The 12,343-nt window shown below is 40.3% G+C and overlaps 1 protein-coding gene and 1 long non-coding RNA gene across 3 annotated transcripts in view; one reads left to right on the forward strand and one right to left on the reverse strand.

Annotated features, from left to right (window-relative positions):
• Positions 1 to 12,343, reverse strand: part of ASTN2 (astrotactin 2) — a 1,362,231-nt gene that overhangs the window by 183,026 nt on the left and 1,166,862 nt on the right. The gene's annotated exons all lie outside the window — the stretch shown is intronic.
• LOC115472784 overlaps positions 1 to 12,343 on the forward strand; it is a 477,801-nt gene that overhangs the window by 46,993 nt on the left and 418,465 nt on the right. The window lies entirely within an intron of this gene.

Genomic DNA, 12,343 nt, shown 5'->3' on the forward strand with positions numbered 1-12,343 from the left:
GACAGCCCATAGAACACAAATGATTGTATTTTATTGGAAAAAAATATTGCAGAGGTCTGAGGCTATTCCAGATCCTTCCTGGCATCCTTAAGAACAGTCCAATTCCCAGTGATGTTAATAAATACATAAAATGGAACTATTTAAAATTATAAGCTACTAAGTTATGCTACCAGCTGCTGGTTTTATATGCAATAAATGTATTTCAGTTTTCAGAAGTTCTCAACATTTAACTGAGGATAAAAAGTATTAAGAGAGATAGTGAAAGATCCCTTCTTGACAGCATATTTACCAGCTTATGATTTACCTTTGTGGTTTGATAAAAAGAGTGGCAGAGGTGTTCAATATTCTTTTGCAAAAACAGGTTTTAATTATTTGAAGCTGACACAGTCCCTGTTAGACTACCCTCTTAAATAGAATCATGGATGTTTATCATATGCCCCTTCCTCATGCACCTCTATTTCAAGAGTTGCCATAGTTCATGGAGTGTACCCTAGTCCTATTTTATCTGAAAGGATAAATAACCATTTCCTATTTATCTGTTCCATACCACCAATAAGTTTACAAACCTCAACCATATCTCCTCATTTGTTTCTTCTCCAGGCTGCAGAGACCAAACCTATTTTGCCTTTCTTTATAAGGGAAGGCAGGGACTTTGGATGTAGATCATGCCTTTTCAGCTGTAGCTCAAAGCGAGATACATTCAAGTACACTAGACACTTCCTTGTCCTCAGAAGTTTTTTTACTGCTACTTTTGCTTTTCCTTTAGCATGGCTCTGAAGAAGAAAGGAAAGGCAGTGTCCGACTGATTACTCCTTCAGTTCCTACTTTACCCCAATTGACGCTGGACTCCTTCCAGTATGGCAAACTGCAATAGGTAGGCTGTCAGATGCTCCTGCTGCACTTATGATTCAAAGGAGATTCAGTTTGCCTGGGAGGCAAGCTCTCTGTCAGTCCCCACCAACAGTCATATGTGGCTCTTCAATCTGCTGGAATGTGTTTATCTTTCTGCCCTCTCCCAGGTATAATGGTACTAGTTACCTGTAACCTGAAATGTCCAGCACACCAGGGATTATGGTCCTAACGCCACCAGGAGAGACAGAAAGACACAGATGGCTATAGTGATATGAGAATAATCAGTAATTGTTTATTACACTTACCAATCAGGACTACAATTAGAATACGTAATATAATTAATTAATTTTCATATGACCTCAGACATTAGCTCTCTGATTGCCTCTGTCCAGGATTTCTCCCTTTTCTCTCATAGGCTAGTATTGGAAGTACAAAGTCAACATATTCTAACATATTCTAGCTTATTCTAGTAAATTCTATCTTACAGAAGCAAAGTTCTTCATAACATATTTGCTTATCATAAGTGTAGCTGAGAGAGGCAGTCTCAGGAACAACTGCGGTGCAAGAAAAACGCCCCGCAGAAGTAACCCCGATACTGAAGTCTCTATGGAATGTCCTGGTTTAGACTAGATACTTCACCTCAGCTGATTTGGAGGCTTTGTCTAGAGACTTGCAGAATAAAATGCAGAACTGAAAGATTAGAATCACTTGAAAAAGAGGAGGAGACCTTTAAGAAGTTAAATGAAACATTTGTTAAGGATAGATTGTATCCAATAAAAGGATTCAACATTTGGAAAAATATGCTAGATGACTGAACATTAATATTTTGAACTTTTGAAAAGTCCAAGGCATATCACCCTTGGATATATTTTGGTACCTGACTAAAGGGCCCTTTTTATCATAGCTTGGTAAAAGGACTCTTGAAATTCTTAAGATGTCAATTGAAATGTTGCCCCCCAGTGGCAAGGGCTTTTTATTTACCATCTGGTTTTCATTCTGGTCATCAAAATGAAGGCATGGAATTATTAATATCTCTGGAAGTACAGTCAACAAATCTTTTGGAACCCTCTGACCTTCCTATTATAGGAAAAGCTACCTTACTTGTGACACTAGTGTTCGAACAAGATCTGAACTTGATCGTGCGTCTTTATTTTTATAATATTCAAACTTTGCTTCTGGGACATAAGATGTGGATATTTCCAGATTTGGCAAGAATAACACAAGAGAAAAGAAAACTATTTCTTGTTATGTGCACTGAGATATGAAGTTTCAGTGTCTCATTTTTCCTTAGATATCCTTGCAAATATTTTGTTAAGTATTTGGAGAATAATTATGTTTTTTATGTCCCTGATCAGCTGAGGAGCTTTCTGGATGCTAGGCAGACCTTTATTCACATGATGATGTCATAGAAAACATTTGTGATGTCATTTCACAATGTAAAAGAATGCTGTGTTGTGGGTGCCACAATGGCCATGGGCTGAATTTCCTTACTTTTATGAAAGTATGTTAGACCCCTAATATGCTAACGTATTTTTTGCTAATGGAAAGCAGATTCTGTTTAAGGATGTTCATTAATTTTGGAGCTTTTACAATGACTTAAGCTTCTGCAGTATAGATGTTGATGTTGAATTTTATGGATTTTGTGAACCCAAAAGAACCAAAGCAGTTTTTAGCTATTATCAGTATTGGTCTTTATGGCAGTATCATACTCTTCTGAACACTATCAGTAAGTTAGTGACCATCTCCAAAGCGATGCCACAGCATATGAATATCTTCTCAATGTGGCAACTATAGTGACTAAAGAACACATAGGGCCTCAATTACTTCTTGAGGACATAATTTAAAGAGTCAGAGGTGTTTTATGATGTTGTTTTGTTTTCATGCACATAGCTAAACAAACTTTTAAAATAAAACTTCTCAAACCAACAAGAGTTTAAAGACTTAGAAATAAAGAGATATGTGTACTGGGATATGTGAGGGTAACCCCCCTCCCAAAAACAGCAATCCACAGGTCAGGGTACAGAGACTCCACGTATAACAACAAGTCAAGAAGTAGGGGTGGCCAAGAAGTCTTGTCAGTCGAGGCTGACTGAAGTACTTTATTGCACCAATACAGGGTCACATGTATGTATCTGGTGCAAATAAATTTACTTCAATCAGCCCTTGGCTGACGAGACTTCTTGGTCCACCCCTACTTCCAGGGTAAACACCTCCCCCCCCACCACCAACATCAATATACATATTGGGTTGAATTCAGTATACGATACCAAAACATCAGCACTGAATACTGTTCTATAAAGGGCACTCCAGGATGGGTGCCCTTTATAGAACAGTGTGTATCACCAGAATCCACACCCAACTTTGGGCACAAGCATTTACACCAACTGAAACCAGGTGTAAATCCCTCTGTGCAAGTCAGAAATAGATCTCCCAATTTCTATACCATTGAGTGCATTTTAAGGGAATGCCCCTGATCCACCCATGTCCCTCCCATCATTACACCCCCTTTTCAGTTCCACACAGAAACACTTAGGCGCTATTTTATAACAAGGTATGTAAGTGCAGTTCCCACACCAATCTGCCATTTGAGGCCATGTTGGCGCCTTGCTTCTTTTATAATGCTTTTCCATGCCACGAAATCGGCACATAAATAGCACATAATGCTAGTTGCCATATATAGAATTCCCTAGATTTAGTGTATCACAGACTTCAGTTTAGTTTTCATTTTGCTTTGCTGGCTTGTGATGTCATTAGAGTGCACTGAACTCTGTGCCTGAAAGACTTTTGCTTGCTTTTCATCTTTAAAAAAGACTCATGGCCACAACCCTGACACTGTCTATCCTCTGGCTCAGTCTGGAGGCATGCAGTAACCTTGGGCAAGAACATTTTGCTTATTCAGCTCCAGGCTGCTTGAAGCCTCAGGAATTAGAGGGATATCCAGATGACATCAAAGATATACTTGTGGTTTACCATATCTATAACAATTGGGCAGTGACCAATCACATATCAAGATGCTATCATGTTTTGGAGGACACTTTTGATAAGATTTTGTATAAAAGATGCACTTCCAAAAAGGCACAGGATAACACTCATCCGGAACACCAAAAATAACAATACTACATTACAGGAACCAAAACCATCAACAGAGGTTTATCACCATCTGACTTCAATGTCAGCTGCCTACATGAAGAGACAACCCGATCCAACAGACTGAGGTCATATACCTTTGTTTTAAGGTCTGTAAATGCTCTGGGTTCTTAAGTAGTTTCTGCCCATAGGGTGTGTGTCTTATTCTATCTAGCTTCTGTAAATTTTGTCATTCTACATATTTGCATCAGGAACTTTAAATGTTAATCTTTTCTTCTGTTTTCAGTGTTTTGCATGTTCTTTGTAAATAAAGTCCTTAGCCTTGTCCAATAAGCATCAGGTTTTTTTTCTAAATCAGATATTCTTTTTTTCATAGTCAACATTGAGTTAAAGTATGAAGACAAATTCTGTATCTGGATTCCCAGTGAGGACTGAAGAGTTGAAATGGCCTACTATATAGTTAACTAAAGACTCATGGTCTCAATAAGGGGATTAGTTTGCTAATCCAGGGGTAAGAACTCCCTTCAAGTTCTCCTCTTCTGACTGCTAGATCCCCTGCACTGTTGAAACCAGTGTTGATTCCCCTTGCATCACTGCAGCCGCGACTTCTTCTCCTTCCACATGGTCTTGCTGCAGGTTTGATTCACTACTCTTACAAGCACCATCTCACGATGCAGCCAGTGGTAGTAGCTGTGTTGGTGGGCTCTGCACTTCCGGAGACAAGCTGACTGATTTGAGGAAAGTAGAGCAAACCTCTGCCACATTGCCTCCTCCAACCAAATACAGCTCCGGATTTGCAAAGTTGGACCTCGCTCTACAAAGGCATCCACTGGTACAGGTAACTGTGTAGCAAAGTCAGATTACTACTACTACTTGACATTTCTAAAGCGCTACTAGGGTTACGCAGCGTTGTACAATTTAACATAGAAGGACAGTCCCTGCTCAAAGGAGATTCCAAAGGAAAAACCCAGATCTTGGATCTTTTACCATCCGTAAAAAAAATAAGGAACGGTACTGACTTGCAGATCTCCTCACCAGGCAGTCATCTTGATCAAGCTTCATCCCCTCCAGTCAGCTGGCATTTCTTCTGGCCTCCAAAACTGAACACAACTCCAAGTGAGTCCTCACCAACAACTTGTACAGGGGCATCAACAACTCCTTTCTTCTTCTGGTTATGCCTTTCTCTATACAGTCTAACCTTCTTTTGGCTAAGGCCACCACCTTCTCACACTATTTTATCACTTTCAGATCCTCTGACACTATTGCCCCACGGTCCCTCTCAGGGCCGGTGCTAGGGTCTCTGGCACTCCCCTCCTGGTCTAGCATCTCCTTTCTCTTTTCCCCCTCCCCCTTTCTGCCACCCCGCCCCCCTTTTTCAGTCCAGTGCCTTAAAAGATGAAGAACAAAAGTTTTTGTTTAACTCAACAGCTTTTTAATTTATTTGAAAGCTTCCCATATGTAGATATAAATATCATGAAATAAAATTGAATATCTCTAAGACTGCTTAAAAAATTATTGTAGCTGGTGGAAACAGAACTAATAAAGGCTATATTTTGTGCTCTTTTTTCTACTCTGTTCTATACAATACAGTAATAGATGGCCAAATTTCAGTGAGGATATCCCGTTTACTGATGGGTTCATCTTAACTGTTTGCTGTAATCTGCCTTGGGAAGCCTGGTATATAAATTGGAAGTAAAATTAAACTCTCCTTTCATTGGGACACATGGAATCACAATTTTGCCTCTTCTCTTTTGTACAAATGGATTATTCTGTTTTAAGCATGTTTCAGGGACAAGTGGTTTTCCTAAGTCAAAATAATAAAATTTTCTTTCATGCAGATCTCTCATTTACTTAAACATAACTAAATGGGCTATAAGCCCCTAATGTAGTCCATTGGTTTATCTTATACTGTGCCAAACCTGCCCCCCCCCCCCCCCCACTGCCATACTTGCCACTGTCACCGCCATCCCCCTCCCACATACAACAAGCCCCACACACTACAGTCCTACCTTGAAGGGTCCACCCACTAGTGGTGTAGTAGCCTCTGCGGCTGCGGGGGCAGAAAAGAATCCCACTCTTTCTTGCCCGCTGCCACTGCTTTGTCTTTGCTTTGCTCTCCTGCGCTGTGGGTGGTGCCGTGTTCCAAAAATGGCTGCTGAGACTGCTGCTGGAAGCCTCGCAGCCATTTTTTAAACATGGTGGCACCACCAGGGCACAGAAGAGCAAAGCAGAGATGGATCAGAGGCAGTGGGCAAGAAAGAGTGGGATTCTTTCTTGCCCCCATAGCCACAGAGTCCACTACACCACCAGGGCAGGCCCTGGCCTTCAAGGTAGGTCTTGGGAGGGCTGTAGTGTATGGCCGCAGTGGCCAGTGGAGTGCAGATTAATGGGTATGCATGGCAGTTTCTGGCGCCCCTCGAATGTTGATGCCCCCCTGCCATGCATACCCTGCTTACCATGTTCTGCCAGCCCTGGTCCCTTTCCCTGTCTGTAATGTGTAAAAAGTGGGAGTACGACCAAGGATACCAGAAACTGGAGGATGTTCTTAAATAAAAAACTTTATTGAAGGTTTGAAGACTCGACACAACGTCGTGTTTCGGCCGTCAGGCCTGCATCAGGAGTCTGCTGTGCAGAGTGCTGTAGAGCAATGATGATGAAAATCCTCTGAAGATTTTACAACAGTCTCTTGCACGGAGAATTGCTAAATAGTAATGAGGTTGGTTCTTCAAAAATGACGTGGTAGTCTTTAGAAAGACTATTTTAAAAAAGTCCGTCAGAAGCACTGCACGCACTATTGGTAATGCAGATGAAAAAAAGATCCATCTGAAAGGATTCTCTAATTGCAAGACTAAAAACGTTATTTATGTGGTTATCTGTCCGTGTGGTTAGCCTATATAGGTAAAACCAAGAGACAATTTAACACTAGAATAATCGAGCATAAAAGTGCTATAAAAGGAATGCACTTGAGAAACCACTGGTTGAACATTCAAAAACCTTAGGACATCTTTTTGAAGAACTGCGTTTTTGCATTTTATTTGTGCCAAAAAGACTGGAGAGGTGGACCAGTAGACACCCTCCTCCTAAGAAAGGAACAACAATTCATTTTTGAGTTACAAACATTACATCTTCAGGGTCTGATTTGTATAAAAACCACTGAAAACAAAAATGTAAAAAATATATATGTGAACACCCTAAGTAAAAAAGAGCATGTCAGTGAGCCATATATATAGAGAATGCACAACAATAAAAATATAAGAACAAATTAAAAACCAAATATATATATATATATATTTATATATTGTGAATAAAAAATGAAAGAATAAAAAAAAAAAAAAAGAACAATATTATTTCACAGGAATACTGATAGGTCAGTCTCCATGTTCAGACCTCATTACTATTTAGCAATTCTCCGTGCAAGAGACTGCTGTAAAATCTTCAGAGGATTTTCATCATCATTGCTCTGCAGCACTCTGCACAGCAGACTCCTGATGCAGGCCTGACGGCCGAAACACGACGTTGTGTCGAGTCTTCAAACCTTCAATAAAGTTTTTTATTTAAGAACATCCTCCAGTTTCTGGTATCCTTGGTCGTACTCCCACTTTTTACACATTATTGTTTTTACCGTGGGGTACTTGAGTTTTCCGCTTGCTGGCGGATCTTCTCTCACCCTTTCCCTGTCTGTGCATATCAGCCTCTAACTTCCTAGCACATATGGCTCCCTTGGATTTTTACTCCCCAAATGCATCACTCTGAATATTAGACCGTTCTTCTAAATTTTGCAGCTTCTTTTTCATGTTTTCCACTCCTTCCGGGATGTCCACTGTGTTACAAATCTTGATATCATCCACAAAAAGGCAAACCTTACCTTTTAACCCTTCAGCAATGTCACTCACAAATATATTGAACAGAATCAGTCCCAGCACTGACCTTTGAGGCACTCCACTACTCACCTTTCCTTCCTTCGAGTAAATTCCATTAACTACCACCCTCTGGTACCTGTATGTCAAGCAGTTTCTAATCCAGTTCACCAGTTGGAACCTTACTTAAGCCTGTCAAGTTTGTTCAAGAGCTTCCTAAGAGGAACTGTGTCAAAGACTTTGCTGAAATACAAGTAGGTTACATCTAACACATGTCCTCAATCCAATTCTCTAGTCGCCTAGCCAAAGAATTCAATCAGATGTGTTTGGCACGATTTACCTTTGGTAAAACCAAGTTGTCTTGGTTCTTATAACCCACTGAATTCTAGGAAATTCACTATTATTTCCTTCAGCAACAGTTCCATTTCCAATAACTGAAGTGAGGCTTACTGGCCTATAGTTTTTTGCTTGTGCTGTGTCAGCACTTTTGTGAAGAGGGGCCACAGCTGCTCTTTTCCAATCTTGTGGAACCTTTCCTGTTTTCAAGGATTTATTAAAAAAATCTTTAAATGGACCTGCCAGAACCTCTCTAAGCTCCTTCAATATCCTGGGATAGATCCCATCCAGTGTCATGGCTTTGTCCACCTTCAATTTTTCCAAGTTGTTCATCAGCACTCTCTTCCATGAATGGTGTGATATCCACTCCAGTCTCATATGAACCTTTGTCAGCCAATTGTGGTCCTTCTCTAGGATTTTCTTCCATGAACACAGAAGTATTTGTTTAGCATGTTTGCTTTTTCCTCATCACTCTCCACTAGCGGTCCACAGAGTCTTTTGGTCTCACAATTCCATTTTTAACCTTTCTCGTTTCACTAATATACCTAAAAAATTATTTTCTCCCCTCCTTACATTTCTAGCCATTTGTTCTCCCATGTGTGCTTTCATCAGATGTATATCTCTCTTGGCTTCTTTCAGCTTCATCCCAGTATTCTCTTCTATGTTCCTCTTCTTGAGTTTTTCTGTATTTGCTGAACTCTTTTGTCTTTATTTTCTCAGCCACTTATTTGGAGAACCATATTGCTTTCTTTTTTCTCTTGCTTTTATTTACCCTCCTCACATAAAGGTCATTAGCCATTTTTATAGGTCCTTTCATCCTGGACCACTGTCTTTCCACTTTATATATGTCCTCCCATCCCATCAGCTCTTTCTTCAGGTACGTCCCCATTTTACTAGAGTCAGAATGCTTGAAATCCATGACTCTTAGTTTTGTGTGGCTGCCCTCTGTTTTAGCTGTTATATCAAACCAATGATCACTACTGCCCAGGTGGGCACCACTCAGATATTAGACACACTTTCCCCATTTGTGAGTACCAGATCCAGCATGGTTCCTTTCCTTGTGGGTTCTGTCAAAATTTGTCTGAGCTTTGAAAGGCATCCACAATCTCTCTACTTCTTTCCAATTCTGCAGATGGAAATTTCCAATCCGCATCTCCCAGCAACAGTACTTTCCCTTTCTTTTTCAACTTTTGGACATCTACAAACAGATCTTTATGAAGCTGCTCTGATTGTGTTGGAGGTCTGCAACCATCTGGATAGAAGTTACATCTTCTCTTTTCAAAGCGACCCATATCACTTCCTCCTTTCCCCAGGCACCCTGCATTTCAGTTGCTTTGATATTGTTTCTCACATATAGAGCTACTCCCCCATGTTTTTGACCATCTCTATCCTTCCTAAACAGATTATAGTCCAGTATGTTTGTGTCCCATTCATGGGAGTCATTGAACCATGTCTCTGTGATAGCAAAAATATCTAAACCTGCCTCTAACATCAGGTCTTGCAGATCATGAACTTTGTTGCTTTGACTGCAAGCATTTGTAGTCTTTGCTTTCTGGCTACATTTCAGTGGCAGTGTCTTATAGTTTTTTGTTTTGTCTTACCTTCTACTGTGTTGCTAAGAAGTGAATTGCTAAGATTGTTGTTTACATTACTTGCTTTCTTTACTACTGTCACATCTTGTCTTTTGCTGGAAGGTGAGACTACCTGAATTGATCTGCTTCCATATGCCACTCCTCCCCCCACCCCACTTTCTACTTTAAATGCCTAGAAAGTAGGAGGGAGGAGTAGTGTAGTGGTGAGAGGATCAAGCTTGACACCCAGGTGTGCCTGATTCAAATCTCACTGCTTCTACTTGTAATCTTGGGCAAGTCACAAACCTTCCATTGCCTCAGGTACAATATTAGATTGTGAGCCCTTCAGGGTAAGGGAAATACCTGGTGTACTTGAACATAACTCACCTTGAGTTTCCACACCTGAAAAAGGTGTGAGGAAAATCCAAATAAATAAATATTGTCTGAATTTCTCACCAAGGATGTTTTTTTCCCTGCCACAGTGAGATGCAGCCCATGATTACAATACAGTTTTTGGTTTTCTATGTATTGCACCATCCTCCTATATACCTAAAACCTTCTTGGTGACACCTGGCTTTGAGCCCCAATTGAAGCTTTCAGTATTGTGTAATCTTTCCTTTCCCTTTTCATAAGTAGGTAGTACTTCAGAAAAACTAGTCTGTATCAAAGTGCTTTGGTGGTGTCTTTTCTCTTGAGCTACCTTCATTGGTTCTGGTTCCACCTCAGTTCTTTTTTCTTGAGCATCACAATGTTCTAATATAGCAGTACAATTATACAAGGGCAACAATTGTGAGGGCAGCTGCTTCTGTGTCCATGTCATAATCTACCTGAGCCTACTGTGACCCATCTATTTCTGGGTTGTTTTATTCTTTGAGGCAGTGCTGGAAAATTGGGATGATTCTGTGTTGTGATGGAGGCTGCTTTAATTGCATCCAATTCTTGCTTAAGTTTGCTGAGCTCTTCTTTTATACTAGCAAGCTGAAGACAGAATGGGCAAAACCTGTTATAAAGAGATCCTTAACTATATATGCTTTCCAGTTTCTCAGTAATTCTGACACACAGGTCAGGAAAAAGAAACAGAAACCCAAAGTCGTCAGATACCGACATACATGCTTTTTGGTCTCTCTCGCAGTAATTCTGTCTCACAGGTCAAGAAAAAGAAACAGAAACCCAAATTTATCAACTACTTTTACTGAGACCACAGCAAAAGCTGTTAAGTCAGTAACAGTACAGCTCAAAGAACAGACAACAAAGAATGAGTCCATCAGAGAAATCATATAGGGGAACAAGGGAAGTCTTGACAAGGCTGTTGATGCTCTGTCTAAACTCATTACTGAAATAAATCAGATTAACCCTTTCTTTTCCCATTTCACAGGTGAGGTGATTTCTGCCTTAGGAGTGGGAGTCTCCAAGAAGAAACTTAGAAGTCTACCAAGTCATCTGGTCACACCTATGTAATATATTGGAGGTAGGCATCAGATACACCAGGAGCAGACAATCTCATGAAATACTTCAATGAAAAAATCGTACAATTACGACTTAAATACCTGTCAGCACCATTGATTACGCCACACTCTTTGACTGTCTAGACCCAGACCCTGGTGTATACCCAGCAGACAGAACCTGGACCAACTTTGAGATATTATCGAAGGATCTCATCTCCCAAATACTCAAAAGATTTGCCAAATCTCATTGTAAATTAGACATATGCCCAAACAATCTTATGACATCTGCCCCTCAACAATTTATAACAGACCTAATGAAGCACATGAACTATATGTTACAAAATGGACTTTTCCCGAAGGAGAAAGGAAATATCCTACTAACCCCCATACCGAAAGACACCAAGAAAAGTGCTAGTGAACTAACTAACTACAGACCAGTAGCATCCATTCTCTTACTAACTAAACTAACGGAAGGGATGGTGACCAAACAACTCACAAACTACCTAAACAAATTCTCAATACTACACAACTCCCAGTCAGGATTTTGGTCTAACCACAGTACTGAAACAGTACTAGTTACTCTCATGAACAAGTTCAAACAAACGATTGCAACTGGCAAGAATATACTACTTCTACAATTTGACATGTCTAGTGCCTTCGACATCGTTGATCATGGTATACTACTACATATCCTTGAATACTTCGGAATTGGAGGCAACGTTCTTAACTGGTTCAAGGGGTTCCTAACCACACGATCATACCAAGTGACATCTAATTCGACTACATCAGCCATATGGATACCTGAATGCGGAGTACCACAGGGATCCCCCCTCTCACCGACCTTATTCAACCTAATGATGATACCCTTGGCCAAACTACTATCAAACCAAAACCTCAACCCATATGTATACGCAGACAACGTAATGATCTACATCATCATTTCAACAAGATCTAAAGGAAATTTCCAATGACATCAACCAAAGCCTACATATCATGCATTCATGGGCGGATGCATTTCAACTGAAACTCAATGCCTAGTTCTCACCTCCCAACATAACACGAACAAATTCACCACCATTAACACACCAAAACTGAACCTTCCAATATCAGATACCTTAAAAATTCTTGGAGTTACCATTGACCGACACCTAACTCTTGAAAGTCACGCGAAAAGCACAACCAAGAAAATGTTCCA

Source organism: Microcaecilia unicolor, chromosome 6 (genome assembly GCF_901765095.1).
Source record: "Microcaecilia unicolor chromosome 6, aMicUni1.1, whole genome shotgun sequence".
NCBI classification, from domain to species: domain Eukaryota; kingdom Metazoa; phylum Chordata; class Amphibia; order Gymnophiona; family Siphonopidae; genus Microcaecilia; species Microcaecilia unicolor.